Consider the following 23,963-nt stretch of genomic DNA (forward strand, 5'->3'; position numbering starts at 1 on the left):
TGTTACTCTCAAATTTAAAAAATGCAATACATTTATAAAAATTTTAGAGCAAGTGTCTTAAAATGGGATAGAAGAAAGCAGTTTTTTTTTTTTTTTTGAGATGGAGTTTTGCTCTTGTTGCCCAGGCTGGAGTTCAATGGACCGTTTTTGACTCACCTCAACCTCTGCCTCCCAGGTTCAAGCAATTCTCCTGCCTCAGCCTCCCAAGTGACTGAGATTACAGGCATGTGCCACCACACCCTGCTAATTTTGTATTTTTAGTAGAGATGAGGTTTCTCCATGTTGGTCAGGCTGGTCTCAACCTCCTGACCTCAGGGGATCCTCCCAAAGTGCTGGGATTACAGGTGTGAGCCATCTTGATTTCGTCCACCTTCGCCAGCAACCTTGGCCCACTTTCTGTTCTGTGAAGTAGCTAGGTATGTTTCTCTCAGTGATTTTGCACAAGATAGTCCATTGTTATGCCCAGACCGTTTATTCCGCGAAGAAGACCACCAGAGTCCAGAGTCAAAGCCAAGCGGCAAGGATCTTTAATGCAAGTTCGAACTTGGTCCCTCCGTTCCACAACATACAAGAGGGCCTCGAACAATGCGTGCGCTCACTTTTTATAGCCCGATGTAAACAGGATATGTAAGGTTACAGAGAAACAAGGGAATTCTTCTGGTTACAGCATTACAATTGGTTAACATTTTGAATTATACATTTAGCCGTTTCCCATTGGTTTCCGTGCTCTTAGTACAAACGGTTGTAACCTTATTGGGGGACTCTCCAGGTGGTGTTTGTACTGGGCCCTGGAAGTTTGGAATGTTTGCACTGGGCCCTGGAAGTGGAGGCATACGAGGCGATGTGATGTGTCGGGCTCAAGGCTGTGATATATGGAGGAATGTGTTCTTTCACCATCTGCCTGGAATGTTTTTTGAAACATCTCCTTAATTAATACCTTCATCTTTTTGAATCTTTGTCAACTTCTTAATGCTATCCTGAACTACCCAGCTAACATAACAAACCAATCCCTCCCCTCCTAATTTCCTGCAGCCCCTTACTTTTGCTTTGTAAAAAATGTTTATTTTATAATGTATACATAACTTAATTACTTACCATGGTTGCTTGTCTTTATTTTTCCCACATAGTTTTTTTTTTTTTTGACAGAATCTCACTCTGTCACCCAGGCTGGAGTGCAGTGGCACCATCTCGGCTCACTGCAACCTCTGTCTCCTGGGTTCAAGCGATGCTCCTGCCTCAGCCTCCCAAGTAACTGGAACCACAGGCATGCGCCACTACACGTGGCTGATTTTGTATTTTTAGTAGAGACAGGGTTTCACCGTGTTGGCCAGGCTGGTCTCAAACTCCTGACCTCAAGTGAACCACTCGCCTCAGCCTCCTGAAGTGCTGAGATTACAGGCGTAAGCCATCGTGCCCGGCTCCACACACTTTTATATAATAAAATCTCTGCAGACATGGATCATGTCTGCTTTGTTCGCTGATGTATCTCTCCCAAGTGCTGGGCTAGTACTTGCCACTTAAAAAATGTTGTTAAACGAATAATTTTAAACAGACCTAGAGCAAGAAAAGAATAACATGATTAAGGTTAGAATAAACATGAACAATTTCATTTGCTCTGTTAATTCAAATTTAGAAATTAAAATTTAAATATCCATTTATAACATATTTCTTTGCAAACACAGATACACACTTTCTCGTACATTTATTTTGAAATAAATAAAAAAAGAAACCACCTGAGGCAATTCAGCACCTGGCCTTTCCATTTTACACATTAGTTTGTTTTTCTGCTTGCTTATTTGTCCCGTATGCACTACCACGTGACCTTCCGGATTTATTTTCTGACTCAGTGGAATAGATGATGATAATTATTTGCACAATACAGAAGAGAAGAAAAAATTGAATGACTTAAATTTCATTATGAAGGCTTTGTAGATACATATGTTTGCAAAATATGGATTGGTAGCAGCCTTCGTAAATATTGAAAAGGCAAAAAATACTATTGGCAACAATTCATATTTCTTGGTATGCAAAGCAACATAAAAATGGCTACTCTTAACTTTGAATCTGCTGCCAAGTTACTTCAATCAAATGGAAATTTGTCTTGATTTTAATTGACTTTATATTAAATCAAAAATTGCTATGTGATCCATAGTCCAGGTTATTAAAATAAAAAAAAATGGTTAGATATATTAAGTAGTCAAGGTAATCATGTCTTTCTATTCCTAATGAGGCCTAAACTCTGATTTTTTTTTTTTTTATCTCGCCCAAATGCCCATCTAAGGGGTCAGGGGATCCATGTCCTACAAACCATAAATTTTCATCAGATGGATCTTATTTAACCTTGTATATCATGACTTATTTCCAGGCTGACTCTGACATAGCATTACAAGACAAGGAAAAAAATAAAAATATTTCACACCCAAACATGTGATTTTTTGGTCACATTTTGAAATGATCCTGCAAGCCTCCGTTTGTGGGGGAAATTCACATCTGTAAAGAATCTCTATTAACATAGCCAGATCTTTTCCTTCCAGGCCCCTCCGGTTCTGAATAGATTAACTGAGAGTCTAGCACCTTTGAAAGAGTCTGAATAGGAAACATTTGTCATCTCTTGTTTCTAAGGGCAGTCATTATGAGACTTCAAAAGAGCCTTTGTCTCCACAATTTTTATCTTAACCTGAACATTTTCTTTCTATTGATCCCAGGTTCTCAGACAAAACACCATTGTTCAACCAGGAAACTGTTTAAATTTACCTATAGCCTGGGAGCCTACCCACTTTCAAGTTCCCCGCCTTTCTGAAACAAACCAATGTATTCCTTTAACGTATTTGATTGATGTTTCATTGTCTCATGCCTCCTTAAAATCTGTAAAACCAAGCTGCATTCCAACCACCTTGGGCACATGTTCTCAGGACCTGCTGAGAGCTGTGTCATGAGCCATGTTCACTCGTGTTTGGCTTAGAATAAATCTCTTAAAATATGTTACAGAGTTTGACTCTTTTCGTAGACATTAATTTCAAAGAATAAAATCGATGCTAATATACTCTGATGATCCTCTGTGCAGCTATTTCAATGTGGTAGCATTGAAAACATTATATATGTTAAGTTAAAAGATATGATAAGTTAGGTAAAAGGATAAAACCAAATAAATTAGTTCTATTTGTCATCTCATTAATGTAATTTCCATTGAACTTCCACTCATTCAGTTTTGAAGTGAAGTATGAATTGAGATTGATGTTGAAAATATTTTTTACACATTTCCCTCTATCTAGGCTGTTGGATTTGTCTTAAAAAAATAGCCATAATGACACTATCTGCCCTGCTCTGAGAATAATCTCTCTGAGTATACATTGGCCATATTGTAGTGTTTAATAGCATATATAAGCCAAGCAGCAAATCTGTGTTGTCAGATCTTACATTACAGAATTCAAACAAGTATGGTCCTTGGAGAGCTACATTTCTTTATGTACAATAGTGAAATGTGAATATATGCAACTCTCTAAGATTGTCACTATTAACATTTTAAGTTCAAGGTTTTCTGCAATATTGAAGAAATACAGGTACACTGATCGCATATCTGTTTTGCATGACTCTTTGCAAGGCAAGGAAAACTGCGTCTCCTCAGTAGGTGCATGCTATGTGATAATCTAGCATTATCTGAATGGGTATGAGAGTACATGCAACAAGAGTAGAAGAGGAGGAAAATAAAACTAAATAAGTGTTTTTTGTAGCTTTATACATTTTGTTCTAAACAACATTAAATTTTTTAAAAATAGTTTCATTAAATGTCAGCAATATGCTTGTAACAGTTGTTTTACAAAACTCAGAATTTATTTTATCCATATGTGCTGGTACACTAAAATATAATGCATACATCTATCTCACGCACCAGTATGCAAACTTCTCAAATAAATGTAAGTAACTTGAATTAAGAAACAGGTACAAAATAATAAACAGTAACTATTATTTTTTTCTCCAAGACTTCAAGTATAAAAATTGTATGTGTTATTCACTACATTGAAAATTTAAGAAAGAAAATCACAAAATATTATTTTGTGAACTAATGTAAGTAATAATTTCAGTAAAATTAACAAAACTTAAGGATATATGTTATACATATATTTACAAGCTAAGAATTTAAGGAAGAATCTTCAATGACATAAGGATCTTCCAATGAAGGCTTGTACTGTTAATATACACTAGTTAGTGTTCCCATTTTTATTTCAGTAGGAATTCTAGAGAATTGTGCATTTAAATGCAATAGTCTGTATATCTGTCACCAAGAGCAAGTTAGGAGAAGTAGTAACAAAATTTTAAATTATCTGAGAATAAATATTTTCAAAAGATGAACTAAACTCTTTTTGTAGAAAAAAAATCAAAAGTACTGCTGCCAGAAATATGAACTATATGAATAACTACATAAATTATCCATCTTCCAAAAATGGAGTCATAAAAATATTAAATCTTTTTCATTGCTTCTGTAATTACTACAAACTTGGTGGCTTTAACCACACAAAATTATTATCTTACATTTATAAATTATAAAAATTGCAACAGTATCTTTGGCCAAAAAGCAAAGTGTCAAAATTACTGTGTTTCTTTCTAGAGCTCTAAGGGAAAATCCATTTAATTATTCGTTTCTGTTTCTTGAACATTTTCTCCCATATACCTTGACCTATTGCCAGCTTCCTCCATCTTCAAAATCAGCAACATTTACATTTAGCCTTTTCTATGACAATTCTTCTGGATTGACATCTCTGTCTCAGTATTATCAAGAAAATATTCACGTGTTTTTACATGTAGTTGTCTTCCCCCAACTCTGAGCCCTACAACTTGAGGCTGTTCTCCAGAGGTAACTAGAAAGATTTCATATTACATATCTAATAGTACATATTATATATAAATATAAAATATATAATATATAAAGAAATACAACGTCTATATATGTCAGAAGTGGAAACGTGGCATCTATGTTGAATTTTCTGCTGTAAACAACCCTTTTTACTTCTATTGTCTTCCTTCTGAACTGCAGAAAAGAGAAAAGGCTGGTACCGTATGTCCTAGAAGTATTTCCTAGAATTCCCTTCCTTCTGCTATTCTGGGATGAGTTTCAGATTCCATACCAAGCAGATGAGGCTAGAGATATCTGGAATGTGCAGACTTGTGATTCATGGTAACTTCTTGACAAGGATTTGCAAATAACTTTTAAGCTGTAGCTTGAGATAGTTGATGGAAACAAATAATCCTAAGAATTGCTTGCAGGTTCCTACTGACGACATTAGGAGAACTGCAACTAATAATCTTGTAATAAAGGTGTCTAGTATCTGCTTCCTTAACTTGCAGATACAGCTTCCCTGACTTCTTTGAGTCTCCCCAAACTTCACTCCCCAAGTCTTCTAACACTCATGTAAACCCTAATAGTTATATATAAAATCATTATTTTTATACCAAATGCACTAATATAGTATTTGACAAATTATAAAAAAAAAAAGTGAGAAGAAAGAGCTAATAAATGGTGATGAAACAGCATGCTATCCATATTTTAAAAGATAGATTTTTCCTTCTTATCCACGAATAAAACCCCCAAGTAGAGTAAATTTCTGAATCAGAATAAATGTTACTCTCAAATTTAAAAAATGCAATACATTTATAAAAATTTTAGAGCAAGTGTCTTAAAATGGGATAGAAGAAAGCAGTTTTTTTTTTTTTTAATGAGCTAAAAGATAAATTTGGAGGCAACTCTCCATATATCTGCATCTACTTTTAAAGCTTATAGACAACTTAAAATTATAAAAATGGGTGAAGATGTGAAGATAGAGACCACTACTATTCATCCAATCTCCTCTTGTCCTTTTCTCACTGTAATATAGCTTAGTTTTTACTTGGGGGAGAAAAATACAAGCTAAATATCAGTTTCCCACTTTGAATCAAGTATAGCCATATCACAAAGTTCAGAACAATGAGTGATAATTTAACTGAGATTTTAAATATGTTTTCACAAAATTCTAACAGGCAATCGAGAGCAATGAGATCCACAAAGGCAATAAAATGCCAAAATAACCCCACCCTGCTAATCTAATAGTCATGACAATCAAAAACAAACTGGGGATGAAACTTTATATTTTATACCTATGTTGTTATTTTTCTGACAATACCCTATAATTAGAAGGATAGGTGCAACTTGAGATCTTTTACACTGTTGATAATGATTTCAGTTTTGATAGTATTTAAGAAAAAATCAGAGAGCAATTTGGCTAAATCTCCAAAAAGCTGAATTATTACCAACTTTTAAAAATTATTTATCCATTTTATTAGTTTTGGGATACATTGTCGGTGATAGTGCAGTTGTTTCAGAATTTTGCAAAGTTCTTATATATTAGTGTGTGTGTGTGTATATATATGTGTGTGTATGTGTATATATGTGTGTGTGTATATATATGTGTGTGTGTGTATATATATGTGTGTATATATGTGTGTGTGTGTATATATATTCCCAAACTATTACATGCATGTCTATCCTTCTTTTTGTGTGTGTATATATATTTCCAAACTACAGTTACTATATATCCATGTATCATATTTATGTGTTTGTGTGTGTATATCTTCCCAAAACTACTACTAAAATAGATAAATATATTACATCATAGTTTATTATTACAATGATGTCTTGCTAGTAATTGAAATAAGTAATTAAATTTTTATATAACCTCATCAATAAGTATCAAATACAGTGCTGTATGGAAAGAAAATCTCAAAAATTTTAGTTAGAATTGGACATCATACTTTTCAAGTCATACTGACTAGGGAACTACCTTTGAGAAGGTAGGAGAAAGAGTAGCAAGGATTAAACAATGTGAAATGTCAGCAACTTATCATAGAATTTGGTCATGTCACAGTTGACTGTTACGTGTCAGCAGTAAAAAAAAAAAAAAAAAAGAGTAGGGATTGTGTTCCACAGTCACTCAGGTACCAAGTCTCCTTTGATCATGGGGTTCTCCAGCTTTTAGGATCTCCTACTCCTCTGTATTCAGTCAGTAAATGTTGGATAGAGAGTGTAGAGAATTTTCTGTGATCTTTTCAATAGGCTTCATCTTGGGTGGTGTAAGTTGCTTTTACTCACTCACATCATATTGGTCATACTCAGTCTAATGAAAGCAGCTGAAGACAAGACTTCTGAATATAATCAGGCAGTATGATTTGTAGGTAAAGGAAATAGATAAACTGTAAAATGTAATTCTATAAAAATACAATTAATGGTTTTTGAAAACATACATTTATAGTGGATGTGTATTTGTTTTAGTTTCCTAGTGGTGCTGCTATAAAACATTAGCACAAACTTAGTGGACTAAAACAACACAAATATACTATAATAATTCTATAGGTTAGAAATCTCATTGTCCTTAACTCAGTGTTGGCAAAGCTGCATTCCTTGCTGGAAGCCTTAAGAGAGAATTCAGTTCTTTGCCTTTTCAAACTTCTAAAAGCTGCCAATTTTCTTGGCTTATGGTCTTTTCCTCCATATTTAAAGCCTGCAGTGTAGCGTCTTCAAAAACTCTATCTAACTCCTCTTCTGCCTCACTCTTGCTTTAAAGGACATGTGCGATTGCAGTGGGCCCACTAGGATAACCCAAAGACAGTCTTCGTAAATTAAGCTAATCATCTAATTAGCAAACTTACTTCCATTTACATCCTTATTTCACCTTTACCATGCAACATGATCTATCCATAGATTCTACAGATTTGGGTCTGGCATTTTTGGGTGGGAACATTATTCTACTTATCACAATATGTAGAAAATTATTGCCTAATGTAAACAACTTGTAATATGTATTGTCTCTCTCTGGATAGATTTCTAGAGCACTTCATCTGTATTTGCAATCTTATGCTTATTTTTAAAATATAGCTGTGAATAAACATCACAAAATTATTGGTCAATTCCAGTGGTTCATTCATGCTTTCATATTAATCTTTGTGATTTCCGGCATTTTAATTAGTGGAAATAAAAATACATCACATGTAAATGAATATGAATGAAGTGAAATAATTATAGAGAACTAGTTCAATGAAAAGGAAGAAATAATTTATCTTTCTTTTAAGCATAACACCTGTAAATTTAAATGCAGTTTTAAAAGGGGAAAAAATGAGTAGGGGAAAAATAAAAGAATTATGAAATGTACACTAATCATTAAGAAAAAAGCCCATTTGTCAGAAAAGAATAAATTACATGCCATTACAGAAATTATAAATTATCATTCAATTAAAAAAATAAGAACTACATGAACATAAGTTGACAAAATAGCAAAAATTTCAGATATATTCAGCATAGCCATGTACACAGAGAAAATTCTACCTTAACTTTGAAATTTAAAGTTCCTCCTGAGCTTGGTGGGGGAGGGGGCGGGTTGCACAGTTTCTGGGAAGAAGGAAGTTCAATTACAATCAGTAAAGTTTTCCACTACCAGCGGTAGGCTTTTGATGTGAGATTGCCACACATGGTTTATGTTCTGTGAAGGGCAGATATACAAATAGAAAAGCTCTGTGTTAAGCCTTGGCAAATGCCATCAGGAAGGTAGGAGGGCACAGTAACAAGCAAAGTTGTTACTGTAAAGAGAGTATAAATTTATGTCTCTTTGTCCCAACGAAAATGATCTTATTGAAAAAAATGTAGAAATGTAAGATGAAATGGTGAGGGGAACAGGAGGAGAGTCAATTACAAATTAACTTACAATTTTGTAAATTTTGAGATAACTGTAGACTTTAAAATATTTGAGTAAATATTTACATCTCTAAGTGAAATACTATTCAAAAAATTTTTTCACAGATGTGTCATGCACGTCCAGAATAATTATAATTTTAAACACCTCACTGAACAATTATAAAAAGTAGTATTGATTTTTCAGCTAAGAATTTTTTTTTTTTTTGAGACGGAGTCTCGCTCTGTCGCCCGGGCTGGAGTGCAGTGGCCAGATCTCAGCTCACTGCAAGCTCCGCCTCCCGGGTTTACGCCATTCTCCTGCCTCAGCCTCCCGAGTAGCTAGGACTACAGACGCCCATCACCTCGCCTGGCTAGCTTTTTGTATTTTTTAGTAGAGACGGGGTTTCACCATGTTAGCCAGGATGGTGTCGATCTCCTGACCTCGTGATCCGTCCGTCTCGGCCTCCCAAAGTGCTGGGATTACAGGCTTGAGCCACCGCGCCCGGCCTAAGAATTTTTAAATGTCTTAAAACTCTTCATTGAAAAGCTACTTTCTTTGGTAAATTAAATAAGGTTACTCTTGTGACCTGTGAGATGTTCATTATACTGTACTATTCCAGTGCTTTTTGAGGGTATATGCCACTCCTTAAATAACCATGACCATGGCAGTGAGATCTAGATTATGCTTGCAGGGTGTTTTCCTGAAAAGTGTGTACGCCAATTTTTTCAGACTCCTCTTATGTCTCTTTAATTTTGGACATTTTCAGTATCTTCATTGCCTTGAAAATTCTAAATGACTGAGTAATAATATCAATTGAGAAAATTATTGTTTTCATAGAAAATATGTCACAGTGCAGCTCTTTTACCTTTTGTTTTTGGATTGTTTAAAATTAATATAAGTTTAAAAAGCAAGATGGGTTATTTTTCTATGTGCAGGCAAAATATCTGAGCTATAGGGATGAATATGAGTATCAAATCTTTAAAGGCAAAAGGAAATTCAAGGAAGTCATCAAATTTCCTTAGACTAATCTATAGTTTCATTTCCCTTTTGTTTTGAATTTTGATTTATACTCAGCAATATTACAGTTTATAGACAGAATGTATTTTAAATTCTATTTAATGGCAGAAATTGTATTACTGGAATAAAATTGGACTACATTATTCTGCTTTAGAGAAAATAAGAAAAGACTCTTATGACACAACAATATGATTATTAACCTAAAGACAAAAAGAAAATGAAGACAATTTAAAACATAACTGTAGAAGCCAAATGAATAGTAACCTCTGTGGGTCAAGTTTTCAATAGAATAGATGGATGAATAAGTAGATATAGACAGAATTTGAGTAAGTGGGGATTTGGTGTTTTTTGTTTGTATGAGTGAATGTTGGAAAATATGGGAGATTGGCAGACATGAAAGTACAAGGATCTGTCCAAGAATTTTACAGAATTTCAAGTAAGATATTACAGTGGCTGGCCTAGGAAAGTGACTAGAGGTCTTTAATATGTATATTAAAGAGTGAAACGACAGGACCTACTGATTGATTAGGTGTGCTTCACAGAGTGAGAGAAAGAGGAGATATCAAGGAGTATTCAAAAATTTTAACATAAGCCACACAATAAATGAGTGGGGGGATAAGTGACATGGAGGGCATAAGTAGATTAGTACGTCTGTTGAAAGATGTATTTATTTTTGAGCATTTTGTGCCTTCATGACAAATTCTATTTAATGGCAGAAATATTATTACTGGAATAAAATTGGACATTATTCTACTTTTGAGAAAATAAGAAAAGACTGTTATGACACAAAAATATGATTATTAACCTACAGACAAAAAAGTCAGAGAATATAAAAATGAAATAAATCAACATAAACATGAAATTCTACAAAGGGAGGGTGAAAAATGATCTATGTTGAGGCCTAAAAAAAGATGAATAAAAATGAGAGGAATTAATTAAAGGGTATGGATTTCCTTTATGTTCATTGCTATTTCTATTAATAATGAGTAATCTTGTAATAAGTATTGTCACTTTATACTGTGAGGTAAGTTATCCTTAACATGGTTCGCATTATTATTTTAATTCTTTATGTCCAAATACGTCACTGTGGTTTCCTCTCTTTCCCATAGTTTTATTATTGCTTTCACTTTCAGCACCACCAATCCATTCTGGACACAACTGAAGGAGTGATCTTTTCAAAAATGTAATTTGGATTAAGTATTCCCTAACATAAAATGATTTAAATTCATATTGTATTATATTTGTGACTATGGGCATACTAAAAAATCAGATAAACTTTTCAAATTACTGTTAGGAAACAAAAGCTAAAATTATGAGTCTGCTTAATTTCTCTTGCAGAAATAGGTGTTGAGTTTTATTTCTGGTGGCCACACATTGCAGGAAATCAAAACCAGGCTAGCAGCGCTAAACTACTCACTGAATTGGCCCTTCTGCACCCAGGAACAAAGACAGTAAACCATCAGAAACTGAGCCCTATAGCTGTGGCTTTTATAGATATTGCTCCCCTGTGATAGTGAGAGGAAAAATGATAACCATTCCACTTTGTATCGGGCTAGGCTGCTCGAGGCATGATCTCTCCCTAGTTTCCTCTGAACAACAACCCCAAGTTGAGGGGCCCAGGGTTGGGGAAAGGCAACCATAAAATAATGGGTTGGGAATAAGTGAGCACAGATTTTAAAAAGTAACAGCACCCCCCGCAAACACCCATTGTGGAAACCCAAACCTTTTATAGTGAATAATAAAGATTTCAAAGAAAACGAGATAAAATAATGGTTTTTATTTATTAAATAAGGTAACTGACAGATCAATTCAACAATAGAATGTACATATATATATATATATTTTTTTTTTTTTTTTAAGAGATGAGGTCTCACTATGTTGCCTAGGCTGGAGTGCAGTGGCTATTCACAGGCATCATCCTAGCTCATGTAGGTTAAACTCCTGGCTTCAAGACATCCCCCAGCCTCAGCCTCCTAAATACCTAGGATTACAGGCAGGCCACCACACCCTGGATGGAAATTTTGTTTGTTAGTTTGTCTGTTTGTCTGTTTTTGAGACAGAATCTTGTTCTGTAGCCCAGGCTGGAGGGCAGTGGCGCCATCTCTGATCACTGCAACCTCCGCCTCCCAGGTTCAAGCGATTCTCCTGCCTCAGCCTCCCTAATAGCTGGGACTGCAGGCACCCACCACCACGCACAGCAAATTTTTGTATTTAGAGTGGAGATAGGGTTTGGCCAGGATGGTCTCAACTCTTGACCTCGTGACCCACCTGTCTGGGCCTCCCAAAGTGCTGGGATTACAGGCGTGAACCACCTCGCCCGGCTGAAAATGTTTTTAAAGAAAGTAAATTTATATTTCTTAAAAAGAAAAAAAAGTAAGTAAAGTGTTTAAAAAAGCAAATAGAGATAGACATCAGGAAATGATACAAAGGTAAATGAACCATGCTCGCTTCAGCAGCACATATACTAAAAAAGGTAAATGAACCAAATTAAATTCCTTGTAAAGGAAGATATTATGATTGCCACAGGAAAAAACAAAAGTGGAAACTCAGACTTCCTAAATTAGATACGCTCTGATCTAGTAATAGTCAAAGAGAATTGATCAACTAGTTATACTCAAGAATTCACTCTAAGTTACCAAAGGGAAAAAATAAAAGAATAGAATAAAAAGCCAAGTATAAATCCCTGGATGGGCGATTGAGAAACTCCATCAAACAATTAATAGACGTTTTTGAGAAAGAGCATAGAGACAATGGCAGACAAGCTGTTATTGAGGGTAATTGCTGACAATTGCCCTGGCATTAAGATTAGCATCTCCCTTTAATTTTAAAAGGCCATTGAGAGCCAAAGGCAATTAACTTAAATAAATCCACACATCTAGACACACTGTAGTAAAACTGTAAGACACTACGTCTTTAAAAAAATCTTTAAATATATTACAAACAGAAAAACAAATAATTAACTAACCACATGGCCTGAAAGGCCTGTATGACTGTATCTTAGAACCTACCAGTTCTCTAGGTTCTCACAGGGCTTTATTCCTTGGGCTCCAGGTAACTGCCATGTTGACCTTGATCATTTCTTAGAGTAGATCAAGTCATTTCTTAACCCAGCGTCTTCCTTTATTCTGTTAGGCAGAAAAATCATGCTTCTACTATACTTCTCATGATTAAGTTCTACTTGTTGCTCAGATTTCTGCTTAAATGTTTCTATCTTAGAGATAACTTTCTTGAGCTATCAACCTAAAACATTTTATCATGCACACTTACATTCTTTTATTTTTTCATGCACTGTGACCTTCACCTTCTTTGCAATGAACAGAAGTTGTAATTACTCAATTGTGTTTACATTTTTAAAAGATAATTGTTTAGTACCCAAGTATTATCTGGGAAATATATGATTTATCTTACGGTCAAGCACTTTTCCTAAGTATTTTCAAATGTGTGATTGTTTTTGGATGGATCTTCTTGCGGTCTTGCAGTGGACTTCATGAGTGAATTGTTTAAGCAGATAGGACATACGAATGTGTTTTTTCTTTCCCCTGCAGATTATGCATTAAAAACTGAGCGCTGCATGAAGCTCCTTGAACAGGAATTGCATTTAAAATATCTCTCTCCTTTGTGTGTCTATTCCCTGTCACATATCAGTCTAAAAATTTTGAAAATAAATTCTCTCACATACTCAGTTCCACAGCCTCCTAATTTTAACCAAGAGTGGCCAGCTAACTCCATGATGTTCAAACAAAAAACTGTGATGAACACATATTATCTGAGGATTTCTCTCAGGAAGGAAATTTGTCTGATTCTCTGTCTTGAGACCTACCTTGTGTAACAAAATGAGTATCTGCCTTTCATTCTTTGGAATTAATCAGGTTCTTCTGCAAATTCTCTTTGTTTATTCTTTGTTCATGCCTTAGAATTCTTTACTCATTTATTTACCTTTGCAGAATTGGGTTGTTCTCCCACTGATACCCTAAACCGGATGCAATGTGCTCTCTTCTGTTCAATTAATGATGTTCGATCATTCCCTGACTTGGTAAGGAGTCAGAACTTCCAGCTGAAGTTTCAGAGAAAGAGGGCTTTAGCTGGAAATCTTCTTGCCCCTATCCTCTATATATTTCATTACCTCTCAGCAGTTGCTGTCGTCCCTTGCTGATTTTCTGCTTTCTTGCAGGATATGTCTCCTTTGCAGGGACATGAAGCTCTCTAAGCCGTATTCTCAGATGAACATGTTATTATCTCTGATTCAGCTCTTTCCAGGATTTTTCAAAGAAAAACCTTGTTCTTCCAAGCAGCTTATGAACAATGTATTTGATGTCTTGTTATCTGTGAGCATATTTTTCTATTGTGCCTCCCACATATTTGCAAGTCTATAAATCTACTTCCCTTTGTAAGATCTGAAAGACACTTATGCATGGAGATCATACTCTGCTCTATTACCAATTTATCAAGAATCTCCTTCGTGATTTGTATGTCTGAACTTAGCCAGGAATACCAAAGCTTAGATATTCCTCTCAGAGATGGAATCTGATAGGTAAGTATGTAAATTCTTTAATGCTAGTGTGATAGATCTAAGCCTTGAAATATTGCTTATGATTAGCAGGTCCTTGGGAACATAGGCGCATGCTGTTCTGATTGAAGACTCTCATAAGATCTTTCATGCTCCCATGAAAATCTCAGATCTGTAGCCAACCTTAGCAGAAAATATATCACCATAACTCAAAACCTGGGTTACTGAGAATCCAGTTTCTTACTTAGATTTTTCTATGATAAGTTTCTATTTTCTTTTGTTTTTAAATAAATCCCACTGTAATAAGATTACTGTGTTCATAAATATTTTTATTCTCTACCCTTCTTTGATTGTTACATATATCATAAATTCTTATTTACTTATAAATACCTTACTGTCATTTCAATATCTGTCTCTAAAATATACTCAATGTAATAGACACTGTAATTACTTCACAACTTTTATGTACTACCTGGCACACAATGGGTGCTCAGTTTTATCATACAAAGAAGGACATTTTCTGATTACTTCTCTCTTACCTGACCTGCAGTTACTCTTGTTTTTCAATTCATACATCTTTACATAGTAACATCTGAACATATTTTGGTCCTTAACTTGCAGAAAAGTCCACTGTTCCCTTACTTTGAAATGAGTTACTCCTCCAACAACAAATGAACCCGTAAATGTTTGACTCAGGCTACAGCCAATGAGGTACCAAAGCAGTCATGGTGTGATGGAGTAGCTTCATCACAGCATTTTTCCTCTATATCATGTTGATTCTCACTCATGACCATTACCTTCTTTTACTCAAGTGTGCTTTCCACAAAGCATTCAGAATGCACAGAAGCATCCCAGATGACTCAGGCAATTAAAATAGAAACATGGTGAACTCCTGCAATCTCTCTTTCCATTCCCATCCTGATGGTGAAAGTAAAAGTCTAAAGGAAGATTAACTGATATGTGATTGATTACATAGCTTATCGTCTAAACAGAGACACTTTTGAGAGTGAAAGGGAAAACAAAATTAAATAAAATGATCTAATGTTAAAATAGTTCATTTTTACCACTATTATTACTGTGGAGGGTGTAGTATTTATATTACTATATTTTCAAAAATAAAATTGTTTCTAAAACAGATATAACCTAATCAGTATAATAAAACAAGATTTTTAAAAAAATTTTATTTTTATTTTGTGAGCAACAAATTACAAATGAACAGAGAAAATACTCTACATATTATTAAATGAATTAGTTTCTTAGCTTCTAGTTGTTTCTAATAATTATATTTTTATACATTTATTTTCAATATTAGTTTATTTTTTATAAAAGTTCCAGTAACCTCTTCAAAATTGTATTTTATTATTGCAAAATTTGAAATTAAGATAGTCTTTTATTTAAACCATGTTTTTTATTGAAAAAGTAATTTATCTTAAAATGTTGAACTGAAAACAAATTCTACTAATGAAGTATTTTCTTAAAGCTTTCTTTTTGCATTTTAATGTGTAAATACTTAAGCTCTAGCATTTTCACAGATGGTGCATTTTTTCTTTCATTTACAGTATCTTTTTCCATAAACATTTTATGACACACAACTTCTTTTATAGGCTCCCCTTACTTATGATTATTAACAATATTTTTTCTAGAGTTTGTAGACTTAAAAGTGAAAGCTCTTTTCAGATTTACTCCATTTAGGTTCAAGAATATTCATTGACCCAATTTAAAAATGTGTGTTCTATAATAGCATTTTTCCAAAAGTTAAGATATTCAAACTTAAGGTGCGGCTGAAATCAAAACTTCAAATTACAGGTGCGGTGGCTCATGCCTGTAATCCCAACACTTTGAGAGGCTGAGGTGAGTGGATCACCTGAGGTCAGGAGTTCAAGACCAGCCTGGCCAACATGGAGAAACTCTGTCTCTACTAAAAAATACAAAAAATTAGCCAGCATGGTGGCGGGTGCCTGTAATCCCAGCTACTCAGGAGGCTGAAGCAGGAGAATTGCTTGAACCCAGGAAGCAGAGGTTGCACTGAGCCGAGATGATACCACTGCACTCTGGCCTGGGTGACAGAGTGAAACTCCGTCTCAAAAAAAAAAAAAAACATATTCAAACTTCAAAATTAAACCGTGCACAGTGTTTCGGTTCGCCTTATTTAATGTTTTCAGGTTCTTTTTTGCTTCTGAAAGGAAAATTCTAAGTAGCTTTCTTTTGAAATATTTGTTTTCAATAGCTGCAATTTACAAAAAGCTTCAAAAGCTGTTGTTGCTAACTGTTTTAATGATAGAATATTTTACTAAATATTTTCAACTGGTATTGAACCAAATACAACCAAAATCCAGCAGTCAAAGATTTCTAAATCTGATCAATAGCTGGCAGTAAAAGGAGAATAAAAACTACAGTTGAAGCGAAGATTTAAAAACAAATCTAAATTTTAGCTTATGGAGATAATACGCTGACACCCATTTTTCCACTCTGCCTATGTACAAAAGAAAACTTCAGATATGAGTAAAATCACTTTAAAATAGTAGTCATTTCATCTAAATGGGAAGACAGACTTCAAAAAGTGATATGCAAAGAATTCTTTTACAAGCACTGTGATAATTCCTCTTCCTTGGAGATAATCTTCTTAAAATAACTATTGCCATTTCCTCAACAGATTTATGTCTTCTGGTTTTCCAGTGGTCAAGGTCATTCCTACAACTTCCATCATGGTTGTGAACGTAGACAAACATTTTATTCATGTTATCTATTCATCTTATATATTGGGAAATTTAAATATAATAGTTAAGTTTTCATTAAATGCACAATTTGTTCATGGAAAGGAAGTGTACATTATTTTGCACATGGAAAGTGTTAAGGAAGAAAAGAAAGAGTATCTTGTTATTAAAAAAAAAAAAAAACCTGAAAAAATTGGAATGGGAATTTAAGACAACAGGTATAATCTAAGTTTGTTGCCAACAAAACATATGGTCATCTTTAAGTATACAATACAACTCCTGTCACCTCCTATCCCTTAGTGGGGCAGTTTCTAATCATTGATCAAAAGAAAAGCCTCTTTCCTTCCTGTCCCACATTCTGTCCCATAATGCTTCTCGACATCCACTAATTTCTAACAAATACACAAAAACAGAATTTGGTGACCAAAAGACCTCAAATTTAACTCATCAAAATAAGTGATTTGGTGGAAGTTGTCTATACTTTTCTTGACACTGTTTGTTTTTAATATCCAACTTAACATTTGTGTTCTTGAATATTGGGTTTAGAAATCTATGTAACATGTTACCTGCTAAATAAATTATGGTGATTTTCAAGGTATGGCACCTAATAAATGTTTGCTGACAATAATTCCTGTGTAACTCGTATCTGGAAACAAAACATCTTACAGAGCCATTTGAAAATGTTGTTAATAACTTTCCTTTTTGTGACTCAGCATCTATTTTTAAGATACATAGAATTTCAATTTGAATTGTACCATTATATTTCAACTTTTTTCCCTATTCTTTTTCTTTCACTTGAAGGACTATCATACCAAATGCAGAATAAAGAATAGAACTTCTTGTAATGATTTGATTATAGCTTGTTAAGAATAGACTTGTTTTTCACTCATCATTCTCTCTTCAATTTTTCACTGAGCTGTGCTCTTTTAGAAATTTTGTTGAGTGGGAAGATGTGAGCTTATGTAAACATGCATTGAACAGCTGAACTGGAATGTTTATAGCCCCAAACAGGAGATTACTCATTGGCACTAGTACAATGCACAGACATTTTCATGCATGCACTGTAATTGCAATATTGTATTTGAGGAAGAATGTGTTTGATAAAGAGTGAAAACAATTCTACAATTGCTTAGGGAGATAACATTGGTTAAGTTAACTAAATCACTGTTTCATCTACTGGTTTATATTTCATCAGATCTAAGGAACATTATGCTATAAAGCATGGTGAAGTGCTAAATTATAATTAAATAAGACATGGTATAATTAATTCTAATTCATCCAATTGAATGATTCTATTCAATTTTGTATGTATGTAATAGTATTATCCATACAGAAATTACCCAGTCACCTTAATGTGCATTTTACTTTTTTTCCATTTGTGAAAAATCTACTATCAATTTCTATCCTACTGTTTTGATCAATCTGTCAAAAATGCTTGCTCTAGGTGGAGAATAATTGAATCCAATGCACTATTATTCTGCTTAAACCAATTTAATAGAATTTCCCATAAAATTTTCTTCAAGTTGGTCATTTGAATTTTAGAATTTTATGTAAAACAAAACAAAAAAAACTCTTCTGATTATTTTATTTAACTTGCAAAGTATTAAGGAGATGTCTTTGGGAAGAGATAGCAGACAGATTACACGTTTTTATATTTTTGCTTTACAATCCTTTGCTATAGTTCCTATAGTTTTTTTTAAATCTTTTTCTAAGGATAAGAACATCCCTCATAATAGCCTTTTAAAATGCTGATCTGAAAGTGGAACTATTACCAGAAGGGGGTCCCTATCCAGACCACAAGAGAGGGTTCTTGGATTTCACACAAGAAAGAATTTAGGGCAAGTGTGCCATGCAAAGTGAAAGCAAGTTTATTTAGAAAGTAAAAGGAAAAAAGAATGGCTACTCCATAGACCTAGCAGCCCTGAGAGCTGCTGGTTGCCCATGTGTATGGTTATTTTTTGATGATATGCTAAACAAGAGGTGGATTATTCATGCCTCCCCTTTTTAGACCATCTAGGGTAACTTCCTGACATTGCCATGACATTTGTAAACTGTCATGGTGCTGGTGAGAGTGTACCAATGAGGACAACCAGAGGTCACTCTCATGGCCATTTTAGTTTTGGTGGGTTTTGACAGGCTCCTTTACTGCAATCTGTTTTATCAACGAGGTCTTTGTGACCTGTATTTTGTGTTGACCTCCTGTCTCATCCTGTGACTTAGAATGCCTTAACCGTCTGGGAATGCAGTCCAGTAGGTTTCAGCCTCATTTTACCCAGCTCCTGTTTAAGATGGAATTGCTCCGGTTTAAATGCCTCAAAGAGAACCACGTTTCAGCTTTCAAATTGGATTTGGAAAGAGCTGGAGTGTTGCTCCCACTCTTAGAGCAAGATAAAAAAGCTATACAACTGCTAATTAATGACTTTTCTTGAAACCATCAGAGAACTGAAGGTCAAGCAACTTACCTAAAATCTCTCCCCTTGAGGAGAGAGAGAGAATCTAGGCCTTTGCTTATCTTGAATAGCCACCTTTCAATGTCATAACATCTAGTTAGTAGATTCAACTGGAAAATATAAATGAGTTGCAAAAGGCTAAGTATGAGTTCACATGAGAATGTGAAACTACAGCTGACCAGAGACAAAAAGGAATTTCTTAGTCTTGCACTTGCAGGCTGTTCCTCCTGGAACCCTGCCAGGTGCTCACATGGAAGATCAGGGAGAATCTTTAGAAACCATTCCCGTGTGGTGTCGACTCAGGTAGGAGGCACAGGCACTGCAGAAATCCTTCCAGATCTATCTCTCGTCTTTCCCATATGGAACAAAAACCTTAATATACTGGAATAACAACAACAATAAATGTATTCTTCAGGCATTGGTGGAAACTCACTGCAGAGAAAGTAGGTGGAAAGAAACAGAAAAAAAGAAAAAAAATCTACCCTGAGAATAGATATAGAGGTGGCAGAAACAATCACTGTATGGGAAAAAAGGGGAAGATAGAAGAATGAATCTGTAAATATAGAGATAGAATTTTAGAAATCAACCAATCTAAACAAAGAGAAAATAGAATAAAAGCAGTCAACAAAGCCTCAGGGGCCTGTGGGAATATAGCAAAAACTAAAACGTTTATGTCACTGAAATCCTAGAAGAAAAGGAGGAGAATGAAGCTGAAAACGTATATAAAGAAATAATGGCTGAAAATATCTAAAAACTTACAAAAATACACAAACCTGCATAACAAAAAAATCAAGCTGAGTAAACCTCAAACTGGATAAGTCCAAAGAAGTATAGGACAAGAGACGTTATAATCAAGAGGAGAGACAGAACTAGCCAGATTTCCCAGGCCTAGCTGGGGAAGGTGAACGCACCCACCTGTAAACACAGGGCTGCTAACTCAGCTCACACCTGACCAATCAGGTAGTAAAGGGGGCTCACTAAAATACAAATTAGGCTGACAGCAGGAGGTAAAGGAATAGTCAAATCATATATTGCCTGAGAGCACAGAGTGCGGGGGGAATGGGGCATGTGGGAGGGGGTGTGGACAGTGATGGGGATATAAACCCAGGCATTTGAGCAGGGAGGGACAACCGTCGTACGGGAGCTCTGGCTTCACTCTATTAAATTTTGCAACTATACACTCTTCTGGTCCGTGTTTATTATGGCTCGAGCTGTGTAGCTTGCCGACCACCACTGCTGTTCGCCACCGTTCCAGACCAGCCATTGACTTCCACCCCTCCAGATCTGGAAGGGTGTCCTCTGCATTTCTGATCCAGCAAGGCGGTCCCCATTGCCACTCCCGATCGGGCTAAAGGCTCACCATTGCTTCTGTGTGGCTAAGTGCCCAGGTTCGTCCTAATCGAGCTGAACACTAGTCACTGGGTTCCATGATTCTCTTCCATGACCCACAGCTTCTAACAGAGCTCTAACACTCACCGCGTGGCCCAAGGTTCCATTCCTTGGAATCTGTGAGGCCAAGAACCCCAGGTCAGAGAACAAAAGGCTTGCTGCCACCTTGGGAGTGGCCTGCCACCATCTTGGGAGCTCTAAGAACAAAGACCCACCTGTAACAAAACTACTGAAAAATAAAGACACAGAAAAAAATCTGGAAACCAGAGAGACAAAAAAGGCACGATACATACAAGAGAAAAACGATAGAAAAGATCATAGAATTATTATTAAAAACCAGGGAGATAAGAAGTAAAGGACACAGTACTATTCAAATCCTAAAGGAATAAAACTGCCAATTCAGAATTTTACATCAGGCCAAAAAAAAAAAAAAAAAAGCCTTCAAGAATAAAGGATAATTCAAGACAACCTCAAAAGAATGTAAACTAAGAAAGATAATTTGTGGCCATCTGATTACACAAAAATCAACATCAAATAATTCAAACTGATATAAAGAATTTAATAAATAAATTGAAGAGAAGGTGAACACCTTCCTTATAAGAGAATTCTGATTCATAAATATAAAAAACTAGGTTAAAAGGAAAATCATCATGAGAGCACTACAGCATTGAAGGCTGATCAATGCTAAAATTCATAGTCAAAAACTTTAAAGAGAATCAGAAGTTTCAGAGATTCAAAGTGTTTCCCTCAAAATATTGGCTTACTATGGTGTTTTTAACACATGTTCAGAAATGAGGCTTGATTTTTTTTCCCCTCTTGAGTGTGGCTGAACTTAGTGATTTGCACACAATATCTAGTACCTCCTGATACAATGGGATAAGAAGGCATTCCACTTTGTGGTATTCACACATATTTAAGTAGAAGAATGTTCTGTAAATTACCTGTACAGTACCCTTCAAAAGGTCATGGAGAAAAAAACAATAAACAAACTGTCATAGAGTAAAGGAACCTAAGGAAACATGTTATCTAAATGCAATGCAATATCCTGGATTGTATCCTGGAGAGAAGAAAGGACATTAGTGGGAAAATCAGGAAAATGTAAATAGAGTTTGCAATTGCACAAAACATAATTACTAAGTTTTGATAACTGGCAAAACATGTAAACATATAAACAAAATGAAGAAGCTAAGTAAATCTCAAATAGAACAAATCCAAAGAAATATGTTTCAAAGCACAGGTTTCGACAGTAATGAAAGCTAGGTGAAGGATATAAGAAAGTCCTATGTTACCTCTGTTATGCTTTTAAATTGAAACATTATTTCTAAGTAAGAGGAGGTTGTAAAAATCTTAAGACCAGTATCTGTGATATTTCCAGTTCCAACAGTTCTAACAGTCCTCGTTTTTACTAATTTCTTGTTTTAGATGAATTATTTCAAGTTATCTGCAAGAAATACACTGCCCAAATATACAAGTAAACAGGCTTTCCTAAATATTTAATCTTAAATGAGAAGCACATTTATGAATTCACATCCTTTAATGCAGTCTTTCATTTGAATTTCACATGGATGAGTCAATAATGCAAATATGCTGCATGATCATAGAAAAAATGTTTCTGACAGCACCATTCTCTCACCTAGGGGAACATTTCCATATACATATAATTGCTCCTTAAGTGACAACAACTATGAATTTCTATTAATAGGGACAATGTTTTCTCCTGCCCTTAGACTGCCTCTGGGAAGATATCATCCCACATGTGACTGTGCCTCAGCAGTCCTGCTTTCCACTTTGCAAAATCAATGGCTTGTATAACACTTTATATTTTTGCCCTTACATTATTTCTAATTCCTTCAAATCATCTAAGGACTTGACATAGAATTATGTTCCACATTCTTGTGAACTTTGATGAAGAAAATGTCATCTATTTATTTAAATGCCTGTGAAAGTGTTTTTACTTTATTTATCCACACTATCTTCTAGGTAATGGTTTTGTATTTTCCTTGTACCTTATGTATGGAGATGCAAATTTATAAATTCAAAATAAATAATCTGAATTCTATATAGAAACTACAAATCACTACAAGCTAGAAAGACAGCTTCATTTTTCACTGGAAGTTTAAATCTGATTTGGAAAATCACTGTGATTCTTTGTATCTCCCTATGTCTATTTGCTACACCACAAAATCATTAATGAGTCAATCCATTCTCCTTAAATGTCCGTTATGTTTTTTTTTGTCATTCTGTTTAATTAAATTATACTTATTCCCATATTAACTCACAGTAATAACCATCAACAGATGCCTAAGTTATCCACAGTCTATAACCTTCAAAAAGTCTCAAACCAGAGTCACTTCTTAAAAAACAGTTTACTGGAAGAACCCAGCTTCCATTCAACTTACTTTTACATGAATCACTAAAATATAAACAAGAAAAAAATAAAGAAAAAATGTTATTTACTCTATATAAATGATGTGCTGTTTTAACCGTCTTATTCATTCATATGTTCACTCTGTAATGTGGGTTAAATTAGAAATCCCCCTTTGAAGATAAATTTCAAATACTGAATACTCTAGTGTTTATGCTTCATTCCCTGCACTTTTGTTATTTGTGTTTGTAGGTGATAATAATCTTTTTACTTTAAACTTCCTCGACTACTAAAGAAGTATTGAGATTTATTCACATAGTAAAGTGTCTAGAATATAGTAGAATCTCAAAATAATTTGGATTATGATTTAAGGATATCAAAAGATAAAGAGTGTAAGATATTGGCACAGCATAATTAAAGACATTAGATAAATTATTAGGTTCGTAAATATTGATAGAATCTGTTCAATTTATTTTACCATTGTCTTGGTGTTCTTATACAATTCTAACTTGTGCCAGAGCTCTGCAAAGAAGTAGTGTATATCAGGAGTCCCCCTCACCCTCAAAATCCTTATTCCCCTGTAACAAATAAAAATTCAGCCGGGCGTGGTGGCTCACGTCTGTAATTCCAGCACTTTGGGAGGCCGAGGCGGGTGGATCATGAGGTCAGGAGATCGAGACCATCCTGGCTAACACAGTGAAACCTCGTCTCTACTAAAAGTACAAAAAATTAGCTGGACGTGGTGGCGGGGACCTGTAGTCCCAGCTACTCGGGAGGCTGAGGCGTGAACCCGGGAGGCGGAACTTGCAGTGAGACGAGATCGCG

Source organism: Colobus angolensis, unplaced genomic scaffold, assembly GCF_000951035.1.
Source record: "Colobus angolensis palliatus isolate OR3802 unplaced genomic scaffold, Cang.pa_1.0 Scaffold127, whole genome shotgun sequence".
Taxonomy (NCBI): domain Eukaryota; kingdom Metazoa; phylum Chordata; class Mammalia; order Primates; family Cercopithecidae; genus Colobus; species Colobus angolensis.